At 48.0% G+C, this 22,497-nt stretch overlaps 12 non-coding genes and 1 pseudogene across 12 annotated transcripts; all 13 read left to right on the forward strand.

Moving 5' to 3' along the window:
* The first annotated feature begins 581 nt into the window (after positions 1–581).
* On the forward strand, positions 582–700 carry LOC125736744 (5S ribosomal RNA). The gene has a single exon (XR_007396015.1). It is a non-coding gene; the product is annotated as a 5S ribosomal RNA (ribosomal RNA).
* A 1,081-nt stretch (positions 701–1,781) lies between these two features.
* On the forward strand, positions 1,782–1,900 carry LOC125731168 (5S ribosomal RNA). The gene has a single exon (XR_007391451.1). It is a non-coding gene; the product is annotated as a 5S ribosomal RNA (ribosomal RNA).
* Positions 1,901–6,886: 4,986 nt separating this feature from the next.
* LOC125736277 (5S ribosomal RNA) lies at positions 6,887–7,005 on the forward strand. The gene has a single exon (XR_007395560.1). It is a non-coding gene; the product is annotated as a 5S ribosomal RNA (ribosomal RNA).
* Positions 7,006–8,082: 1,077 nt separating this feature from the next.
* LOC125731019 (5S ribosomal RNA) lies at positions 8,083–8,201 on the forward strand. The gene has a single exon (XR_007391309.1). It is a non-coding gene; the product is annotated as a 5S ribosomal RNA (ribosomal RNA).
* A 1,077-nt stretch (positions 8,202–9,278) lies between these two features.
* LOC125736278 (5S ribosomal RNA) lies at positions 9,279–9,397 on the forward strand. Its single transcript, XR_007395561.1, has one exon. It is a non-coding gene; the product is annotated as a 5S ribosomal RNA (ribosomal RNA).
* Positions 9,398–10,474: 1,077 nt separating this feature from the next.
* On the forward strand, positions 10,475–10,593 carry LOC125735860 (5S ribosomal RNA). Its single transcript, XR_007395145.1, has one exon. It is a non-coding gene; the product is annotated as a 5S ribosomal RNA (ribosomal RNA).
* Positions 10,594–11,669: 1,076 nt separating this feature from the next.
* On the forward strand, positions 11,670–11,788 carry LOC125736279 (5S ribosomal RNA). The gene has a single exon (XR_007395562.1). It is a non-coding gene; the product is annotated as a 5S ribosomal RNA (ribosomal RNA).
* A 1,077-nt stretch (positions 11,789–12,865) lies between these two features.
* LOC125732920 (5S ribosomal RNA) lies at positions 12,866–12,984 on the forward strand. Its single transcript, XR_007392283.1, has one exon. It is a non-coding gene; the product is annotated as a 5S ribosomal RNA (ribosomal RNA).
* Positions 12,985–14,061: 1,077 nt separating this feature from the next.
* Positions 14,062–14,180, forward strand: LOC125732939 (5S ribosomal RNA). The gene has a single exon (XR_007392301.1). It is a non-coding gene; the product is annotated as a 5S ribosomal RNA (ribosomal RNA).
* Positions 14,181–15,255: 1,075 nt separating this feature from the next.
* LOC125736217 (5S ribosomal RNA) lies at positions 15,256–15,374 on the forward strand. The gene has a single exon (XR_007395501.1). It is a non-coding gene; the product is annotated as a 5S ribosomal RNA (ribosomal RNA).
* Positions 15,375–16,448: 1,074 nt separating this feature from the next.
* Positions 16,449–16,567, forward strand: LOC125731484 (5S ribosomal RNA; annotated as a pseudogene).
* Positions 16,568–17,644: 1,077 nt separating this feature from the next.
* LOC125732922 (5S ribosomal RNA) lies at positions 17,645–17,763 on the forward strand. The gene has a single exon (XR_007392285.1). It is a non-coding gene; the product is annotated as a 5S ribosomal RNA (ribosomal RNA).
* A 1,073-nt stretch (positions 17,764–18,836) lies between these two features.
* LOC125737018 (5S ribosomal RNA) lies at positions 18,837–18,955 on the forward strand. Its single transcript, XR_007396285.1, has one exon. It is a non-coding gene; the product is annotated as a 5S ribosomal RNA (ribosomal RNA).
* Positions 18,956–22,497: the final 3,542 nt, after the last annotated feature.

Below are 22,497 nucleotides of genomic sequence, written 5' to 3' on the forward strand. Positions count from 1 at the left end.
GGAATCACAGAGGAATTAGGGATGGAAACTTCTTTGCTGGTGGTAGAAGCGGTCTGGTGAATTTTTAGAGAGAAGAGGCCGTCGATGTTTGAATGTAGAAAATTGTTCTGGCTGCAGCCTGCAGTATGGACTTGTTGGTGTGTGTAGCTCCCAGTGTTCTGACAGCGCGACGTTTTGGGGAAGCATGTGATTCAGCAGCTACCAGTGGGCTTCGTGCGGCGGAGATTTTGTGGCTGTTAGCGGAGTTGATAGCAGAGGGTCGTTAAGAGAAGCCTGCATGCGGTAGGCAAATGAGTAATGTTTGCCGCCGGGGGACGTGCGGCGATTAACCTGTGAGGTAGTGAAAAGGACTTAAAGAGAAGGAAGTGTGCGGATGCGGAAAGAATGGAATAATTGTGGTAGGTTGCCGGCTGAGTAGTTTGGTGAATGTTTGGTGTGGGTCCGGCGCTGCCGATTGGATGGTGCTGCTGCAGTGTGAGTCAGATAAAAAAAAAAAAAAAACCAGGAGTAGGATCCAATGGGACTAACTGGCATGTATAGACGCGTGTAATGCAAAAGGGCTGTTTTTGGTCACATCTCTCACTTATGGCCATACCACCCTGAACACGCCCGATCTCGTCTGATCTTGGAAGCTAAGCAAGGTAGGGTCTGGTTAGTACTTGGATGGGAGACCACCTGGGAATACCAGGTGCTGTAAGCTTTTCTCACTTTTACTTTATACAGGGGGCGCTCCACTTCACGAATAATTTAAATCTAGCACTCCCCTTCCATTTTACTATTTTATATATATATATATTTTTTCTCTCTTTCATAAAGCCAGCTTTTAGAAACCGTTTTACTCTAAATACTTCCTGGTAATTCTAGGTGCTGTAAGCTGTTCGTGCCTTTATTCCACCAGGGCGCGATCTTCTCACAAACTTGAAGACTGTCACTCCCCATTCACGTTTTACAACTTATTGTTAATGATAAAGAGACAGCTTTTTACACACAGTTTTAAACAAAGTACTGATATTATTCCTCTTCAACTGACCGCTTTGTTTTCTATGCAAAAACCACTTCGCCACAGAAGACTCGATATTATTGGCATAGCAAGTTCTGCTCTTCTCCTCCTTTCAAAACTTGCTAAAAGCTGTATTTAAAAGAACAGATTGGCCGGGGTAATTCACACCCTTTAATGCCAGCTTAATGTTTAGGTTAGTGGGAATCACAGAGGAATTAGGGATGGAAACTTCTTTGCTGGTGGTAGAAGCGGTCTGGTGAATTTTTAGAGAGAAGAGGACGTCGATGTTTAAATGTAGAAAATTGTTCTGGCTGCAGCCTGCAGTATGGACTTGTTGGTGTGTGTAGCTCCCAGTGTTCTGACAGCGCAACGTTTTGGGGAAGCATGTGATTCAGCAGCTACCAGTGGGCTTCGTGCGGCGGAGATTTTGTGGCTGTTAGCGGAGTTGATAACAGAGGGTCGTTAAGAGAAGCCTGCATGCAGTAGGCAAAGGAGTAATGTTTGCTGGCGGTGGACGTGCGGCGATTAACCTGTGCGGTAGTGAAAAGGAGTTAAAGAGAAGGAAGTGTGCGGATGCGGAAAGAATGGAATAATTGTGGTAGGCTGCCGGCTGAGTAGTTTGGTGAATGTTTGGTGTGGGTCCGGCGCTGCCGATTGGATGGTGGTGCTGCAGTGTGAGTCAGATAAAAAAAAAAAAAAAAACAGGAGTAGGATCCAATGGGACTAACTGGCATGTATAGACGCGTGTAATGCAAAAGGGCTGTTTTTGGTCGCATCTCTCGCTCACGGCCGTACCACCCTGAACACGCCCGATCTCGTCTGATCTTGGAAGCTAAGCAGGGTAGGGTCTGGTTAGTACTTGGATGGGCAACCACCTGGGAATACCAGGTGCTATAAGCTTTTCTCAATTTTACTTTATACAGGGGGCGCTCCACTTCACGATTAATTTAAATCTAGCACTCCCCTTCCATTTTACTATTTTATATATATATATTTTTTATCTCTTTCATAAAGCCAGCTTTTAGAAACCGTTTTACTCTAAATACTTCCTGGTAATTCTAGGTGCTGTAAGCTGTTCGTGCCTTTATTCCACCAGGGCGCGATCTTCTCACAAACTTGAAGACTGTCACTCCCCATTCACGTTTTACAACTTATTGTTAATGATAAAGAGACAGCTTTTTACACAGAGTTTTAAACAAAGTACTGATATTATTCCTCTTCAACTGACCGCTTTGTTTTCTATGCAAAAACCACTTCGCCACAGAAGACTCGATATTATTGGCATAGCAAGTTCTGCTCTTCTTCTTTCAAAACTTGCTAAAAGCTGTATTTAAAAGAACAGATTGGCCGGGGTAATTCACACCCTTCAATGCCAGCTTAATGTTTAGGTTAGTGGGAATCACAGAGGAATTAGGGATGGAAACTTCTTTGCTGGTGGTAGAAGCGGTCTGGTGAATTTTTAGAGAGAAGAGGACGTCGATGTTTAAATGTAGAAAATTGTTCTGGCTGCAGCCTGTGTGACGCCCGCTCCGTCCGCTCCTCGTGTGTGCCACGCCCCCTAATTACCCACGTGTGATTTCCTGATCGTGCCCAGTCGTGTCTTGTTTCCTGTTGCCTTGTTTCTTGTATTTAAGTTCCTGTTGTGTACTAATCCAGTGTCTGTCATTGATGTTAGTTGGCGTCTTCTGTTCCCTGCCCCGTCTTTCGGAATAAACCCCTTGTTTGCCCTGATTACGGCGTGTTTGCCCGTTTCTGCCTGCTCGCCCGCACGATCGCCGCTCTGCCCGCGATCTAGCGTGACAGAATGACAGACCAACTCAACAAGGCACAGCAGCAGACCGAGAGCCAACGTCTCGGTCTGCTGCAAGAGGTACACTACTGGCTGAACCAGCCCGACGTCCAGGAGGACCCCGTCGCGCTGCAATTGGCCACCGACAGCTGCGATCTCCTGCTGGCGATGTCCCCATCGGAGGGCGGGCATCGTCTAGGAGAGGTGCGCTCCCACCTCAACCAGCTGGTTCAGCGCCTAACAGCGCGGAGGTTGGGGCTGGACGCACGGTGCGTCCCGGAGGTTGTTCCCCAGCCATCCGTCCTGTCGGACGTGGAGCAGCCTCCCGCGGACACCGTGACAAAGAGGAAGAAGAAGAAGAAGAAGCACGCGATCGCCCCTGCAATCGTTTTGGGAGCGTGCGCACTCATCCCCGCTTCTCTCCTAACCGGGGAATTGGAGGACTCCCCGGCTGACCTCGACGTCATCACCGCAGCTAAGCTGCCTGCGCTGGCAGCTTCCCCAGTCCGGGGAGAGCACCCAGCCGCCGCTGAGCTGCTACCGCCCCTCGAGCGGTACTACTTCCGGCCGGAGCGGCTGGCCAACAAGGGGGCCCGCGCGGTGCGGGACGCTATCCCGCGTGTGCCCCGGGCACTTAAAGGGACCACGTCCGTCTTGCCCGCACGGGACCTGCCGGTCCCGCCGCCTGCAGCCCCTGCTCAGCCCGAGCAGCCGCCTCCTGTGCCTGCAGCCCCTGCTCAGCCCGAGCAGCCGCCTCCTGTGCCTGCAGCCCCTGCTCAGCCCGAGCAGCCGCCTCCTGTGCCTGCAGCCCCTGCTCAGCCCGAGCAGCCGCCTCCTGTGCCTGCAGCCCCTGCTCAGCCCGAGCAGCCGCCTCCTGTGCCTGCAGCCCCTGCTCAGCCCGAGCAGCCGCCTCCTGTGCCTGCAGCCCCTGCTCAGCCCGAGCAGCAGCCGCCATTGCCGGCGGACCCCGCTCCCGTGCAGCCGCCATTACCGGCGGACCCCGCTCCCGTGCAGCCGCCTGCGCAGCCGCCTTCGCTGCCTGCGCAGCCGCCTTCGCTGCCTGCACAGCCCCCTTCGCCTGCTGCAGCTCCAGGGCAGGCGCCCCCACTGCAGCCACCTGCTGCAGCTCCAGGGCAGGCGCCCCCACTGCAGCCACCTGCTGTAGCTCCAGGGCAGGCGCCCCCACTGCAGCCACCTGCTGCAGCTCCCGGGCAGGCGCCCCCACTGCAGCCGCCTGCTGCAGCTCCAGGGCAGGCGCCCCCACTGCAGCCGCCTGCTGCAGCTCCCGGGCAGGCGCCCCCACTGCAGCCGCCTGCTGCAGCTCCCGGGCAGGCGCCCCCACTGCAGCCGCCTGCTGCAGCTCCCGGGCAGGCGCCCCCACTGCAGCCAGCTCCTGTTCCTGACCGTGCTCCTGTTCCTGCAGAGGCGCCCCCTCTGCAGCCGCCTGCTGCAGCTCCCGGGCAGGCGCCCCCACTGCAGCTACCTGCTGCAGCTCCCGGGCAGGCGCCCCCACTGCAGCCAGCTCCTGTTCCTGACCGTGCTCCTGTTCCTGCAGAGGCGCCCCCTCTGCAGCCGCCTGCTGCAGCTCCCGGGCAGGCGCCCCCACTGCAGCCACCTGCTGCAGCTCCCGGGCAGGCGCCCCCACTGCAGCCAGCTCCTGTTCCTGACCGTGCTCCTGTTCCTGCAGAGGCGCCCCCACTGCAGCTACCTGCTGCAGCTCCCGGGCAGGCGCCCCCACTGCAGCCAGCTCCTGTTCCTGACCGTGCTCCTGTTCCTGACCGTGCTCCTGTTCCTGCAGAGGCGCCCCCTCTGCAGCCGCCTGCTGCAGCTCCCGGGCAGGCGCCCCCACTGCAGCCGCCTGCTGCAGCTCCCGGGCAGGCGCCCCCACTGCAGCCGCCTGCTGCAGCTCCCGGGCAGGCGCCCCCACTGCAGCCACCTGCTGCAGCTCCCGGGCAGGCGCCCCCACTGCAGCCAGCTCCTGTTCCTGACCGCGCTCCTGGTCCTGCAGAGGCGCCCCCTCTGCAGCCGCCTGCTGCAGCTCCCGGGCAGGCGCCCCCTCTGCAGCCGCCTGCTGCAGCTCCCAGGCAGGCGCCCTCACTGCAGCCAGCTCCTGTTCCTGACCGCGCTCCTGTTCCTGCAGAGGCGCCCCCTCTGCAGCCGCCTGCTGCAGCTCCCGGGCAGGTGCCCCCACTGCAGCCGCCTGCTGCAGCTCCCGGGCAGGTGCCCCCACTGCAGCCGCCTGCTGCAGCTCCCGGGCAGGTGCCCCCACTGCAGCCGCCTGCTGCAGCTCCCGGGCAGGCGCCCCCTGACCGCGCTGCAGCAGCTCCCGAGGCGCCCCCTGACCGCGCTGCAGCAGCTCCCGAGGCGCCCCCTCCGCCTGCTGACCCGGTTCCTGTCCCTGGCCCCACTCCTGTCCCTGGCCCCGCTCCTGTGACTCCTTCACCCTCACCCCGGCGACATCGACCCCGACCGGGGGTCGGTATGTCTGTGTCCCGCAGAGGGAGGGGACACAGACGTCGGACTGGGGTCCCTCCCGCCCTGCCCCTTGGCTCGCCCTCCCTCGCCTGCGCTCTGGCTCGGCTGGCGCCTGCAGGTCCTGGCCCTCCGGGTCGGCTGTCGCCTACGGGTCCCCCTCCGATGCCTCGTCACCCTGCCTCGCTCCCCCCTCCGGTGCCTGGTCGGTCGCCTGCGGGCTCCCCGACGGCGGCTCCTCGGTTGCCTGCGGGGCCCCTACCTCCGGCCCTCCACCGGACGTCGCCGCCTGCTGCGGCTCCCCCCTCCTCTGGGCCTTCGCCGTGGGCCCCTCCTGCTCCCTCGTCCCCTTCCCCGGTGCTCCCTCCTGCTTCCTCCCTGGCCCCTCCGCGGGTCCCTCGCCCTGCCTCCTCGGCCCCTCCGAGGTCCCCTCCGGCTCCGGCCTCCCGGCCGCCTGCGGCCCCTCCGGCTGCCTCCCGTCGCCCGCAGGGGCTCCCTCGGGCTCCCCTTCCTTCCTCCTCCTTCTCTCCCTTCTTTCCTCTCTCTGTCCCGCCTGTCCTTGTTCCTCCTCCTGCCTTTGTTCTGCCCCGCTCTGTTCCTGGTTTCCCGTCGTTCCCTCCCGTCACTCCCGCTCCTATTGTTCCACCTGTTCCCTCGGTTCCTCCCTTCCTGGTCTGTCTGTCGGCTTTTCCTGTCTTGTGTAGTGTCCTGTCCTGGCTCCTGCCTCTTTGTCAGTTTTGCCTGTCTGTCTTGTTCCCTGTTCCCCGTTGATTTTTTTTTGCCCTTGTCTTTCAGGTTCTGGTTTCCCGGTCTCGTCCCGTCCTTCGCCTCCTCCCGGGCGCGCCCGGTGTAGCGCGCCTTTGCGGGGGGGTTCTGTGACGCCCGCTCCGTCCGCTCCTCGTGTGTGCCACGCCCCCTAATTACCCACGTGTGATTTCCTGATCGTGCCCAGTCGTGTCTTGTTTCCTGTTGCCTTGTTTCTTGTATTTAAGTTCCTGTTGTGTACTAATCCAGTGTCTGTCATTGATGTTAGTTGGCGTCTTCTGTTCCCTGCCCCGTCTTTCGGAATAAACCCCTTGTTTGCCCTGATTACGGCGTGTTTGCCCGTTTCTGCCTGCTCGCCCGCACGATCGCCGCTCTGCCCGCGATCTAGTGTGACAGCCTGCAGTATGGACTTGTTGGTGTGTGTAGCTCCCAGTGTTCTGACAGCGCAACATTTTGGGGAAGCATGTGATTCAGCAGCTACCAGTGGGCTTCGTGCGGCGGAGATTTTGTGGCTGTTAGCGGAGTTGATAACAGAGGGTCGTTAAGAGAAGCCTGCATGCAGTAGGCAAAGGAGTAACGTTTGCTGGCGGTGGACGTGCGGCGATTAACCTGTGCGGTAGTGAAAAGGAGTTAAAGAGAAGGAAGTGTGCGGATGCGGAAAGAATGGAATAATTGTGGTAGGCTGCCGGCTGAGTAGTTTGGTGAATGTTTGGTGTGGGTCCGGCGCTGCCGATTGGATGGTGGTGCTGCAGTGTGAGTCAGATAAAAAAAAAAAAAAAACCAGGAGTAGGATCCAATGGGACTAACTGGCATGTATAGACGCGTGTAATGCAAAAGGGCTGTTTTTGGTCGCGTCTCTCGCTTACGGCCATACCACCCAGAACACGCCCGATCTTGTCTGATCTTGGAAGCTAAGCAGGGTTGGGTCTGGTTAGTACTTGGATGGGTGACCACCTGGGAATACCAGGTGCTGTAAGCTTTTCTCACTTTTACTTTATACAGGGGGCGCTCCACTTCACGATTAATTTAAATCTAGCACTCCCCTTCCATTTTACTATTTTATATATATATATTTTTTCTCTCTTTCATAAAGCCAGCTTTTAGAAACTGTTTTACTCTAAATACTTCCTGGTAATTCTAGGTGCTGTAAGCTGTTCGTGCCTTTATTCCACCAGGGCGCGATCTTCTCACAAACTTGAAGACTGTCACTCCCCATTCACGTTTTACAACTTATTGTTAATGATAAAGAGACAGCTTTTTACACACAGTTTTAAACAAAGTACTGATATTATTCCTCTTCAACTGACCGCTTTGTTTTCTATGCATGAAACCACTTCGCCACAGAAGACTCGATATTATTGGCATAGCAAGTTCTGCTCTTCTCCTTTCAAAACTTGCTAAAAGCTGTATTTAAAAGAACAGATTGGCCGGGGTAATTCACACCCTTCAATGCCAGCTTAATGTTTAGGTTAGTGGGAATCACAGAGGAATTAGGGATGGAAACTTCTTTGCTGGTGGTAGAAGCGGTCTGGTGAATTTTTAGAGAGAAGAGGCCGTCGATGTTTAAATGTAGAAAATTGTTCTGGCTGCAGCCTGCAGTATGGACTTGTTGGTGTGTGTAGCTCCCAGTGTTCTGACAGCGCAACGTTTTGGGGAAGCATGTGATTCAGCAGCTACCAGTGGGCTTCGTGCGGCGGAGATTTTGTGGCTGTTAGCGGAGTTGATAACAGAGGGTCGTTAAGAGAAGCCTGCATGCAGTAGGCAAAGGAGTAATGTTTGCTGGCGGGGGACGTGCGGCGATTAACCTGTGCGGTAGTGAAAAGGAGTTAAAGAGAAGGAAGTGTGCGGATGCGGAAAGAATGGAATAATTGTGGTAGGCTGCCGGCTGAGTAGTTTGGTGAATGTTTGGCGTGGGTCCGGCGTTGCCGATTGGATGGTGGTGCTGCAGTGTGAGTCAGATAAAAAAAAAAAAAAAAACAGGAGTTGGATCCAATGGGACTAACTGGCATGTATAGACGCGTGTAATGCAAAAGGGCTGTTTTTGGTCGCATCTCTCGCTTACGGCCGTACCACCCTGAACACGCCCGATCTCGTCTGATCTTGGAAGCTAAGCAGGGTAGGGTCTGGTTAGTACTTGGATGGGAGACTGCCTGGGAATACCACGTGCTGTAAGCTTTTCTCACTTTTACTTTATACAGGGGGCGCTCCACTTCACGATTAATTTAAATCTAGCACTCCCCTTCCATTTTACTATTTTATATATATATATTTTTTATCTCTTTCATAAAGCCAGCTTTTAGAAACCGTTTTACTCTAAATACTTCCTGGTAATTCTAGGTGCTGTAAGCTGTTCGTGCCTTTATTCCACCAGGGCGCGATCTTCTCACAAACTTGAAGACTGTCACTCCCCATTCACGTTTTACAACTTATTGTTAATGATAAAGAGACAGCTTTTTACACACAGTTTTAAACAAAGTACTGATATTATTCCTCTTCAACTGACCGCTTTGTTTTCTATGCAAAAACCACTTCGCCACAGGAGACTCGATATTATTGGCATAGCAAGTTCTGCTCTTCTTCTTTCAAAACTTGCTAAAAGCTGTATTTAAAAGAACAGATTGGCCGGGGTAATTCACACCCTTCAATGCCAGCTTAATGTTTAGGTTAGTGGGAATCACAGAGGAATTAGGGATGGAAACTTCTTTGCTGGTTGGTAGAAGCGGTCTGGTGAATTTTTAGAGAGAAGAGGCCGTCGATGTTTGGATGTAGAAAATTGTTCTGGCTGCAGCCTGCAGTATGGACTTGTTGGTGCGTGTAGCTCCCAGTGTTCTGACAGCGCAACGTTTTGGGGAAGCATGTGATTCAGCAGCTACCAGTGGGCTTCGTGCGGCGGAGATTTTGTGGCTGTTAGCGGAGTTGATAACAGAGGGTCGTTAAGAGAAGCCTGCATGCAGTAGGCAAAGGAGTAATGTTTGCTGGCGGGGGACGTGCGGCGATTAACCTGTGCGGTACTGAAAAGGAGTTAAAGAGAAGGAAGTGTGCGGATGCGGAAAGAATGGAATAATTGTGGTAGGCTGCCGGCTGAGTAGTTTGGTGAATGTTTGGTGTGGGTCCGGCGCTGCCGATTGGATGGTGGTGCTGCAGTGTGAGTCAGATAAAAAAAAAAAAAAAACCAGGAGTAGGATCCAATGGGACTAACTGGCATGTATAGACGCGTGTAATGCAAAAGGGCTGTTTTTGGTCGCGTCTCTCGCTTACGGCCATACCACCCAGAACACGCCCGATCTTGTCTGATCTTGGAAGCTAAGCAGGGTTGGGTCTGGTTAGTACTTGGATGGGTGACCACCTGGGAATACCAGGTGCTGTAAGCTTTTCTCACTTTTACTTTATACAGGGGGCGCTCCACTTCACGATTAATTTAAATCTAGCACTCCCCTTCCATTTTACTATTTTATATATATATATTTTTTCTCTCTTTCATAAAGCCAGCTTTTAGAAACTGTTTTACTCTAAATACTTCCTGGTAATTCTAGGTGCTGTAAGCTGTTCGTGCCTTTATTCCACCAGGGCGCGATCTTCTCACAAACTTGAAGACTGTCACTCCCCATTCACGTTTTACAACTTATTGTTAATGATAAAGAGACAGCTTTTTACACACAGTTTTAAACAAAGTACTGATATTATTCCTCTTCAACTGACCGCTTTGTTTTCTATGCATGAAACCACTTCGCCACAGAAGACTCGATATTATTGGCATAGCAAGTTCTGCTCTTCTCCTTTCAAAACTTGCTAAAAGCTGTATTTAAAAGAACAGATTGGCCGGGGTAATTCACACCCTTCAATGCCAGCTTAATGTTTAGGTTAGTGGGAATCACAGAGGAATTAGGGATGGAAACTTCTTTGCTGGTGGTAGAAGCGGTCTGGTGAATTTTTAGAGAGAAGAGGCCGTCGATGTTTAAATGTAGAAAATTGTTCTGGCTGCAGCCTGCAGTATGGACTTGTTGGTGTGTGTAGCTCCCAGTGTTCTGACAGCGCAACGTTTTGGGGAAGCATGTGATTCAGCAGCTACCAGTGGGCTTCGTGCGGCGGAGATTTTGTGGCTGTTAGCGGAGTTGATAACAGAGGGTCGTTAAGAGAAGCCTGCATGCAGTAGGCAAAGGAGTAATGTTTGCTGGCGGGGGACGTGCAGCGATTAACCTGTGCGGTAGTGAAAAGGAGTTAAAGAGAAGGAAGTGTGCGGATGCGGAAAGAATGGAATAATTGTGGTAGGCTGCCGGCTGAGTAGTTTGGTGAATGTTTGGTGTGGGTCCGGCGTTGCCGATTGGATGGTGGTGCTGCAGTGTGAGTCAGATAAAAAAAAAAAAAAAAACAGGAGTAGGATCCAATGGGACTAACTGGCATGTATAGACGCGTGTAATGCAAAAGGGCTGTTTTTGGTCGCATCTCTCGCTTACGGCCGTACCACCCTGAACACGCCCGATCTCGTCTGATCTTGGAAGCTAAGCAGGGTAGGGTCTGGTTAGTACTTGGATGGGCAACCACCTGGGAATACCAGGTGCTGTAAGCTTTTCTCACTTTTACTTTATACAGGGGGCGCTCCACTTCACGATTAATTTAAATCTAGCACTCCCCTTCCATTTTACTATTTTATATATATATATTTTTTATCTCTTTCATAAAGCCAGCTTTTAGAAACCGTTTTACTCTAAATACTTCCTGGTAATTCTAGGTGCTGTAAGCTGTTCGTGCCTTTATTCCACCAGGGCGCGATCTTCTCACAAACTTGAAGACTGTCACTCCCCATTCACGTTTTACAACTTATTGTTAATGATAAAGAGACAGCTTTTTACACACAGTTTTAAACAAAGTACTGATATTATTCCTCTTCAACTGACCGCTTTGTTTTCTATGCAAAAACCACTTCGCCACAGGAGACTCGATATTATTGGCATAGCAAGTTCTGCTCTTCTTCTTTCAAAACTTGCTAAAAGCTGTATTTAAAAGAACAGATTGGCCGGGGTAATTCACACCCTTCAATGCCAGCTTAATGTTTAGGTTAGTGGGAATCACAGAGGAATTAGGGATGGAAACTTCTTTGCTGGTTGGTAGAAGCGGTCTGGTGAATTTTTAGAGAGAAGAGGCCGTCGATGTTTGGATGTAGAAAATTGTTCTGGCTGCAGCCTGCAGTATGGACTTGTTGGTGCGTGTAGCTCCCAGTGTTCTGACAGCGCAACGTTTTGGGGAAGCATGTGATTCAGCAGCTACCAGTGGGCTTCGTGCGGCGGAGATTTTGTGGCTGTTAGCGGAGTTGATAACAGAGGGTCGTTAAGAGAAGCCTGCATGCAGTAGGCAAAGGAGTAATGTTTGCTGGCGGGGGACGTGCGGCGATTAACCTGTGCGGTACTGAAAAGGAGTTAAAGAGAAGGAAGTGTGCGGATGCGGAAAGAATGGAATAATTGTGGTAGGCTGCCGGCTGAGTAGTTTGGTGAATGTTTGGTGTGGGTCCGGCGCTGCCGATTGGATGGTGGTGCTGCAGTGTGAGTCAGAAAAAAAAAAAAAAAAACCAGGAGTAGGATCCAATGGGACTAACTGGCATGTATAGACGCGTGTAATGCAAAAGGGCTGTTTTTGGTCGCGTCTCTCGCTTACGGCCATACCACCCAGAACACGCCCGATCTTGTCTGATCTTGGAAGCTAAGCAGGGTTGGGTCTGGTTAGTACTTGGATGGGTGACCACCTGGGAATACCAGGTGCTGTAAGCTTTTCTCACTTTTACTTTATACAGGGGGCGCTCCACTTCACGATTAATTTAAATCTAGCACTCCCCTTCCATTTTACTATTTTATATATATATATTTTTTCTCTCTTTCATAAAGCCAGCTTTTAGAAACTGTTTTACTCTAAATACTTCCTGGTAATTCTAGGTGCTGTAAGCTGTTCGTGCCTTTATTCCACCAGGGCGCGATCTTCTCACAAACTTGAAGACTGTCACTCCCCATTCACGTTTTACAACTTATTGTTAATGATAAAGAGACAGCTTTTTACACACAGTTTTAAACAAAGTACTGATATTATTCCTCTTCAACTGACCGCTTTGTTTTCTATGCATGAAACCACTTCGCCACAGAAGACTCGATATTATTGGCATAGCAAGTTCTGCTCTTCTCCTTTCAAAACTTGCTAAAAGCTGTATTTAAAAGAACAGATTGGCCGGGGTAATTCACACCCTTCAATGCCAGCTTAATGTTTAGGTTAGTGGGAATCACAGAGGAATTAGGGATGGAAACTTCTTTGCTGGTGGTAGAAGCGGTCTGGTGAATTTTTAGAGAGAAGAGGCCGTCGATGTTTAAATGTAGAAAATTGTTCTGGCTGCAGCCTGCAGTATGGACTTGTTGGTGTGTGTAGCTCCCAGTGTTCTGACAGCGCAACGTTTTGGGGAAGCATGTGATTCAGCAGCTACCAGTGGGCTTCGTGCGGCGGAGATTTTGTGGCTGTTAGCGGAGTTGATAACAGAGGGTCGTTAAGAGAAGCCTGCATGCAGTAGGCAAAGGAGTAATGTTTGCTGGCGGGGGACGTGCGGCGATTAACCTGTGCGGTAGTGAAAAGGAGTTAAAGAGAAGGAAGTGTGCGGATGCGGAAAGAATGGAATAATTGTGGTAGGCTGCCGGCTGAGTAGTTTGGTGAATGTTTGGTGTGGGTCCGGCGTTGCCGATTGGATGGTGGTGCTGCAGTGTGAGTCAGATAAAAAAAAAAAAAAAAACAGGAGTAGGATCCAATGGGACTAACTGGCATGTATAGACGCGTGTAATGCAAAAGGGCTGTTTTTGGTAGCATCTCTTGCTTACGGCCATACCACCCTGAACACGCCCGATCTCATCTGATCTTGGAAGCTAAGCAGGGTAGGGTCTGGTTAGTACTTGGATGGGAGACCACCTGGGAATACCAGGTGCTGTAAGCTTTTCTCACTTTTACTTTATACAGGGGGCGCTCCACTTCACGATTAATTTAAATCTAGCACTCCCCTTCCATTTTACTATTTTATATATATATATTTTTTATCTCTTTCATAAAGCCAGCTTTTAGAAACCGTTTTACTCTAAATACTTCCTGGTAATTCTAGGTGCTGTAAGCTGTTCGTGCCTTTATTCCACCAGGGCGCGATCTTCTCACAAACTTGAAGACTGTCACTCCCCATTCACGTTTTACAACTTATTGTTAATGATAAAGAGACAGCTTTTTACACACAGTTTTAAACAAAGTACTGATATTATTCCTCTTCAACTGACCGCTTTGTTTTCTATGCAAAAACCACTTTGCCACAGGAGACTCGATATTATTGGCATAGCAAGTTCTGCTCTTCTTCTTTCAAAACTTGCTAAAAGCTGTATTTAAAAGAACAGATTGGCCGGGGTAATTCACACCCTTCAATGCCAGCTTAATGTTTAGGTTAGTGGGAATCACAGAGGAATTAGGGATGGAAACTTCTTTGCTGGTTGGTAGAAGCGGTCTGGTGAATTTTTAGAGAGAAGAGGCCGTCGATGTTTGGATGTAGAAAATTGTTCTGGCTGCAGCCTGCAGTATGGACTTGTTGGTGCGTGTAGCTCCCAGTGTTCTGACAGCGCAACGTTTTGGGGAAGCATGTGATTCAGCAGCTACCAGTGGGCTTCGTGCGGCGGAGATTTTGTGGCTGTTAGCGGAGTTGATAACAGAGGGTCGTTAAGAGAAGCCTGCATGCAGTAGGCAAAGGAGTAATGTTTGCTGGCGGGGGACGTGCGGCGATTAACCTGTGCGGTACTGAAAAGGAGTTAAAGAGAAGGAAGTGTGCGGATGCGGAAAGAATGGAATAATTGTGGTAGGCTGCCGGCTGAGTAGTTTGGTGAATGTTTGGTGTGGGTCCGGCGCTGCCGATTGGATGGTGGTGCTGCAGTGTGAGTCAGATAAAAAAAAAAAAAAAACCAGGAGTAGGATCCAATGGGACTAACTGGCATGTATAGACGCGTGTAATGCAAAAGGGCTGTTTTTGGTCGCATCTCTCGCTTACGGCCATACCACCCTGAACACGCCCGATCTCGTCTGATCTTGGAAGCTAAGCAGGGTTGGGTCTGGTTAGTACTTGGATGGGTGACCACCTGGGAATACCAGGTGCTGTAAGCTTTTCTCACTTTTACTTTATACAGGGGGCGCTCCACTTCACGATTAATTTAAATCTAGCACTCCCCTTCCATTTTACTATTTTATATATATATATTTTTTCTCTCTTTCATAAAGCCAGCTTTTAGAAACTGTTTTACTCTAAATACTTCCCGGTAATTCTAGGTGCTGTAAGCTGTTCGTGCCTTTATTCCACCAGGGCGCGATCTTCTCACAAACTTGAAGACAGTCACTCCCCATTCACGTTTTACAACTTATTGTTAATGATAAAGAGACAGCTTTTTACACACAGTTTTAAACAAAGTACTGATATTATTCCTCTTCAACTGACCGCTTTGTTTTCTATGCATGAAACCACTTCGCCACAGAAGACTCGATATTATTGGCATAGCAAGTTCTGCTCTTCTCCTTTCAAAACTTGCTAAAAGCTGTATTTAAAAGAACAGATTGGCCGGGGTAATTCACACCCTTCAATGCCAGCTTAATGTTTAGGTTAGTGGGAATCACAGAGGAATTAGGGATGGAAACTTCTTTGCTGGTGGTAGAAGCGGTCTGGTGAATTTTTAGAGAGAAGAGGCCGTCGATGTTTGAATGTAGAAATTTTTTCTGGCTGCAGCCTGCAGTATGGACTTGTTGGTGTGTGTAGCTCCCAGTGTTCTGACAGCGCAACGTTTTGGGGAAGCATGTGATTCAGCAGCTACCAGTGGGCTTCGTGCGGCGGAGATTTTGTGGCTGTTAGCGGAGTTGATAACAGAGGGTCGTTAAGAGAAGCCTGCATGCAGTAGGCAAAGGAGTAATGTTTGCTGGCGGGGGACGTGCGGCGATTAACCTGTGCGGTAGTGAAAAGGAGTTAAAGAGAAGGAAGTGTGCGGATGCGGAAAGAATGGAATAATTGTGGTAGGCTGCCGGCTGAGTAGTTTGGTGAATGTTTGGTGTGGGTCCGGCGTTGCCGATTGGATGGTGGGGCTGCAGTGTGAGTCAGATAAAAAAAAAAAAAAACATTAGTAGGATCCAATGGGACCAACTGGCATGTATAGAGGTGTGTAATGCAAAAGGGCTGTTTTTGGTCGCGTCTCTCGCTTACGGCCATGCCAGCCTGAACACGCCCGATCTCGTCTGATCTTGGAAGCTAAGCAGGGTAGGGTCTGGTTAGTACTTGGATGGGTGACCACCTGGGAATACCAGGTGCTGTAAGCTTTTCTCACTTTTACTTTATACAGGGGGCGCTCCACTTCACGATTAATTTAAATCTAGCACTCCCCTTCCATTTTACTATTTTATATATATATTTTTTTTCTCTCTTTCATAAAGCCAGCTTTTAGAAACTGTTTTACTCTAAATACTTCCCGGTAATTCTAGGTGCTGTAAGCTGTTCGTGCCTTTATTCCACCAGGGCGCGATCTTCTCACAAACTTGAAGACTGTCACTCCCCATTCACGTTTTACAACTTATTGTTAATGATAAAGAGACAGCTTTTTACACACAGTTTTAAACAAAGTACTGATATTATTCCTCTTCAACTGACCGCTTTGTTTTCTATGCATGAAACCACTTCGCCACAGAAGACTCGATATTATTGGCATAGCAAGTTCTGCTCTTCTCCTTTCAAAACTTGCTAAAAGCTGTATTTAAAAGAACAGATTGGCCGGGGTAATTCACACCCTTCAATGCCAGCTTAATGTTTAGGTTAGTGGGAATCACAGAGGAATTAGGGATGGAAACTTCTTTGCTGGTGGTAGAAGCGGTCTGGTGAATTTTTAGAGAGAAGAGGCCGTCGATGTTTGAATGTAGAAAATTGTTCTGGCTGCACCCTGCATTATGGACTTGTTGGTGTGTGTAGCTCCCAGTGTTCTGACAGCGTGACGTTTTGGGGAAGCATGTGATTCAGCAGCTACCAGTGGGCTTCGTGCGGCGGAGATTTTGTGGCTGTTAGCGGAGTTGATAACAGAGGGTCGTTAAGAGAAGCCTGCATGCAGTAGGCAAAGGAGTAATGTTTGCCGGCGGGGGACGTGCGGCGATTAACCTGTGCGGTAGTGAAAAGGAGTTAAAAAGAAGGAAGTGTGCGGATGCGGAAAGAATGGAATAATTGTGGTAGGCTGCCGGCTGAGTAGTTTGGTGAATGTTTGGTGTGGGTCCGGCGCTGCCGATTGGATGGTGGTGGTGCAGTGTGAGTCAGATAAAAAAAAAAAAAACATTAGTAGGATCCAATGGGACCAACTGGCATGTATAGAGGTGTGTAATGCAAAAGGGCTGTTTTTGGTAGCATCTCTCGCTTATGGCTATGCCAGCCTGAACACGCCCGATCTCATCCGATCTCGGAAGCCAATCAGCGTAGGGTCTGGTTAGTACTTGGATGGGAGACCTCCTGGGAATACCAGGTGCTGTAAGCTTTTCTCACTTTTACTTTATACAGGGGGCACTCCACTTCACGATTAATTTAAATCTATCACTCCCCTTACATTTTACTATTTTATATATATATATTTTTTCTCTCATTCATAAAGGCAGCTTTTAGAAACCGTTTTACTCTAAATACTTCCTGGTAATTCTAGGTGCTGTAAGCTGTTCGTGCCTTTATTCCACCAGGGCGCGATCTTCTCACAAACTTGAAGACTGTCACTCCCCATTCACGTTTTACAACTTATTGTTAATGATAAAGAGACAGCTTTTTACACACAGTTTTAAACAAAGTACTGATATTATTCCTCTTCAACTGACCGCTTTGTTTTCTATGCAAAAACCACTTCGCCACAGAAGACTCGATATTATTGGCATAGCAAGTTCTGCTCTTCTCCTTTCAAAACTTGCTAAAAGCTGTATTTAAAAGAACAGATTGGCCGGGGTAATTCACACCCTTCAATGCCAGCTTAATGTTTAGGTTAGTGGGAATCACAGAGGAATTAGGGATGGAAACTTCTTTGCTGGTGGTAGAAGCGGTCTGGTGAATTTTTAGAGAGAAGAGGCCGTCGATGTTTAAATGTAGAAAATTGTTCTGGCTGCAGCCTGCAGTATGGACTTGTTGGTGTGTGTAGCTCCCAGTGTTCTGACAGCGCAACGTTTTGGGGAAGCATGTGATTCAGCAGCTACCAGTGGGCTTCGTGCGGCGGAGATTTTGTGGCTGTTAGCGGAGTTGATAACAGAGGGTCGTTAAGAGAAGCCTGCATGCAGTAGGCAAAGGAGTAATGTTTGCTGGCGGGGGACGTGCGGCGATTAACCTGTGCGGTAGTGAAAAGGAGTTAAAGAGAAGGAAGTGTGCGGATGCGGAAAGAATGGAATAATTGTGGTAGGCTGCCGGCTGAGTAGTTTGGTGAATGTTTGGTGTGGGTCCGGCGTTGCCGATTGGATGGTGGTGCTGCAGTGTGAGTCAGATAAAAAAAAAAAAAAAAAACAGGAGTAGGATCCAATGGGACTAACTGGCATGTATAGACGCGTGTAATGCAAAAGGGCTGTTTTTGGTAGCATCTCTTGCTTACGGCCATACCACCCTGAACACGCCCGATCTCATCTGATCTTGGAAGCTAAGCAGGGTAGGGTCTGGTTAGTACTTGGATGGGAGACCACCTGGGAATACCAGGTGCTGTAAGCTTTTCTCACTTTTACTTTATACAGGGGGCACTCCACTTCACGATTAATTTAAATCTATCACTCCCCTTACATTTTACTATTTTATATATATATATTTTTTCTCTCATTCATAAAGGCAGCTTTTAGAAACCGTTTTACTCTAAATACTTCCTGGTAATTCTAGGTGCTGTAAGCTGTTCGTGCCTTTATTCCACCAGGGCGCGATCTTCTCACAAACTTGAAGACTGTCACTCCCCATTCACGTTTTACAACTTATTGTTAATGATAAAGAGACAGCTTTTTACACACAGTTTTAAACAAAGTACTGATATTATTCCTCTTCAACTGACCGCTTTGTTTTCTATGCAAAAACCACTTCGCCACAGAAGACTCGATATTATTGGCATAGCAAGTTCTGCTCTTCTCCTTTCAAAACTTGCTAAAAGCTGTATTTAAAAGAACAGATTGGCCGGGGTAATTCACACCCTTCAATGCCAGCTTAATGTTTAGGTTAGTGGGAATCACAGAGGAATTCGGGATGGAAACTTCTTTGCTGGTGGTAGAAGCGGTCTGGTGAATTTTTAGAGAGAAGAGGCCGTCGACGTTTGAATGCAGAAAATTGTTCTGGCTGCAGCCTGCATTATGGACTTGTTGGTGTGTGTAGCTCCCAGTGTTCTGACAGCGTGACGTTTTGGGGAAGCATGTGATTCAGCAGCTACCAGTGGGCTTCGTGCGGCGGAGATTTTGTGGCTGTTAGCGGAGTTGATAACAGAGGGTCGTTAAGAGAAGCCTGCATGCAGTAGGCAAAGGAGTAATGTTTGCCGGCGGGGGACGTGCGGCGATTAACCTGTGCGGTAGTGAAAAGGAGTTAAAAAGAAGGAAGTGTGCGGATGCGGAAAGAATGGAATAATTGTGGTAGGCTGCCGGCTGAGTAGTTTGGTGAATGTTTGGTGTGGGTCCGGCGCTGCCGATTGGATGGTGGTGCTGCAGTGTGAGTCAGATAAAAAAAAAAAAAACATTAGTAGGATCCAATGGGACCAACTGGCATGTATAGAGGTGTGTAATGCAAAAGGGCTGTTTTTGGTAGCATCTCTCGCTTATGGCCATGCCAGCCTGAACACGCCCGATCTCATCCGATCTCGGAAGCCAATCAGGGTAGGGTCTGGTTAGTACTTGGATGGGAGACCTCCTGGGAATACCAGGTGCTGTAAGCTTTTCTCACTTTTACTTTATACAGGGGGCGCTCCACTTCATGATTAATTTAAATCTATCACTCCCCTTCCATTTTACTATTTTATATATATATATATATATATATTTTTTTTTTTTCTCTCATTCATAAAGGCAGCTTTTAGAAACCGTTTTACTCTAAATACTGCCTGGTAATTCTAGGTGCTGTAAGCTGTTCGTGCCTTTATTCCACCAGGGCGCGATCTTCTCACAAACTTGAAGACTGTCACTCCCCATTCACGTTTCACAACTTATTGTTAATAATAAAGAGACAGCTTTTTGCACACAGTTTTAAACAAAGTACTGATATAATTCCTCTTCAACTCACCACTTTGTTTTCTATGCAAAAACCACTTCACCACAGAAGACTCGATATTATTGGCATAGCAAGGTCTGCTCTTCTTCTCCTTTCAAAACTCGCTAAAAGCTGTATTTACAAGAGCAGGTTGGCCGGGGTAATTCACACCCTTCAATGCCAGATTAATGTTTAGGTTAGTGGGAATCACAGAGGAATTAGGGATGGAAACTTCTTTGCTGGTGGTAGAAGCGGTCTGGTGAATTTTTAGAGAGAAGAGGCCGTCGATGTTTGAATGTAGAAAATTGTTCTGGCTGCAGCCTGCAGTATGGACTTGTTGGTGTGTGTAGCTCCCAGTGTTCTGACAGCGCGACGAAAAAAAGGTTATGTGGTACATTGGGCGGAGCTTAATTCTCCGCTTCTGACGTCATAAGAGGAAGTGGCGTTTCCTTGATTCTGATTGGTCGAGGGTTTATGCACATATATGGTATCAATACATGATTATGCCACGTGCGGCCGATAGGGGGCGATATGGTTTTGGGAGATTGCCGTTATGTCCATATATGGTATTAATACATGCTTATGCCACGTGTTGCCGATAGGGTGGTTTGGGAGATTAAACTTTAATAGAATAAAAATACATTACATGTATTTTATTAATGTGGTTTTTTGATTACGTTTTTAAGGTATAATAAAACATAGAGCAGGATGATGGCAAGCTAGCGCATACACGTTCAGCGGGGGCGTCCGTCCGGCCCTGTGTTGTTAGTAAGCGCCGCGGTGTATTTTAAAAGAAGAAAGCACCAAAATGTTTTAAAGAAGGAAAACTTTAGGGTTATTTTAAAAGAAAAAGCAGGGTTATTTTAAGCAGACATGCCCGAAAGAAGTAGCAGAAGAGCAAATTTAAACAAGCGCAAGCGAAACCAATAAACATACAGCCGGCGTTTTAAAAGAAGCGATCGCTCATTACATTTAACCAACACGAAAGACTTTAGTTATATTTACCAGGTTGGAGAAAGCATGTAAGCGGCAAACTTTTAGAAGAAATAGGACGAAACGATACCGGAGCTCCTACACATGCGACTGCCCTGTTTGAACAACGCGGGGCGGAATGGACGATCGCTAGTCCAGCGCTTGGCGCATGCGCACCCACGCCGACGCCCCTTTCAAAATGGCTACGCCGGCGGAGCGCCTGTTTTAGCAAATAAAACCCCTATAACCGTAATGTTTTAAGTAATGAAGCACATTTCTGTCAATGTGAATAATAAAGTAAAGCGCTCTGAGCATTTTCGATAGCAATAATCGGTGAATAACGCGGTTAATTCTTGTTTAAACGAATGCATGCTCTCACTCTCGTGTGGCGCACGCGCGTAGATCCACACAGCATTTCCTTTATTGAGCCAGCTCGTTGCGTGAAGCAGCGGTCAAATGGCTACCAGCGGAAATTGTTGTCGTGATGCGAACCGTTGGCCTGGATTGTGAGAAGCAGGCCGCCATTCTGGCAGAATGCACACTAATTCTATATTTTATATGCTTATTTGTAAATAGTGTAAAATAATCTATTTCTAATTTAAATAAAAGTCGATCTCTAACACAACACCCCCGGATTGCTTAGCTACATTTAGCTAAATTTATCTACGTATGGTTAATCAAAAGGTATAAACAGAACTTGAAAAGATGTATGACAACACATGCTGATCTTTTATTTCAAATAAGCCTCTTTAACCTCATCGTTTTTAAGCAATGAAACTCTTTTCGGCTAATGTGTTATTTAAAATAAAATAAAAACATTTGTCGTGTTTGTCAATGTGTTATTTTAAGTAAATGCGTTATTTTCCAACGCCAAAAGCCCTGTCATGTTTTAAGTGAGAAATGATATGGACTAGCAACTCTCTCTGGGGGGAGCAACCCCGGTTAGGTACTATTAAGCAGCATTTAGTGACATGCATCAAAACACATTTTTAAAAACTTTGAAAGAATAAAGTCTTAGTTATTTTAATAAATACGTTTTTCAGTAAATGTTTATTCACGCGCATGCACACAAACACACACACACACCGGAGGTCGGGGGGCTTTAGAGTTTAACTTTAGGTTGCTGATCGCAATGTGTGACCAAACCCCAAAGCACCCTAACTTAGTCGTTTACTAACTTATCGCGAAAAACAGACAGAAATAGACTTGTAAATTCTAAAGAAAAGACATTAACTGTTTTTTGTTAATGTTTAAAGGTATACAAACTACAGTTGTATCGGACACGCACACAAAAACACTAAAAGAGTTTTGCTCAGTCAAAAAAACACCAAACATATATTGTTCACGCTTTTTATTAAAATGTATAAGGATCGCTCTGTTAGAGCGCAATTTTAAATTAGTATGATTGTGATATAAGTCATTTAGGCAACAAGATTTGAGGAAGAACCTAAGTAGCGGCTAGAAATGATCGACCAGGCAGACAGAAGTCTGCTTTTCTTATCTCACAAGTCATGGAAGGGTAGGGTGGGGTGGGGGGACACATAAGTGGGGGGTAGGAACTGTGGAATCAGGCAGGGGGGTAAGAATTTAGGATATAGTCTTGTTATTTTAAAGAAGGTGTACATGATTATTTAATTACTTTTAATAGGAACCAGTAAGATGCATTTAGCACCATGTTGCAAATACACATTAAAAACTTTAAAGAATAAGGTCATAGTTATTTTAATAAAGACATCCTACAAGGTGCCCACGGCCCTAACTTATATAATCTACAAGCTTGAGCCGAGATGCTTGCTGGAGTACAATGCTAAGTTGACATCAGTAACGGAGCTGCAGCCTGTTTGATAGTTAATGAAACATAGTTCAAATTCAACAGTGTCAGTAGTCATCCACTACGCAGGGAGACTACAGATTGACTATAACGACCCCGTTTATCAGCTGGCATTATTTTATTTTTTTTTGACAGAATAAAGCCTTAGTTATTTTAATAAATATGTTTTTCAGTAAATGTGTATTCATGCTCATGTGCACAAACACACACACACACACACACACACACACCGGTGGTCAGGGGCTTTAGAGTTTAACTTTAGGTCTGTGAAAGTATAGGACCGCAATGTGTATACAGACCCCAAAGCACCCTAACTTAGTCGTTTACTAACTTATCGCGAAAAAACAGACAGAAATAGACTTGTAAATTTTAAAGAAAAGACATTAACTGTTTTTGTTAATGTTTAAAGGTATACAAACTACAGTTGT

This window comes from Brienomyrus brachyistius, chromosome 2 (assembly GCF_023856365.1).
Source record: "Brienomyrus brachyistius isolate T26 chromosome 2, BBRACH_0.4, whole genome shotgun sequence".
NCBI lineage: Eukaryota > Metazoa > Chordata > Actinopteri > Osteoglossiformes > Mormyridae > Brienomyrus > Brienomyrus brachyistius.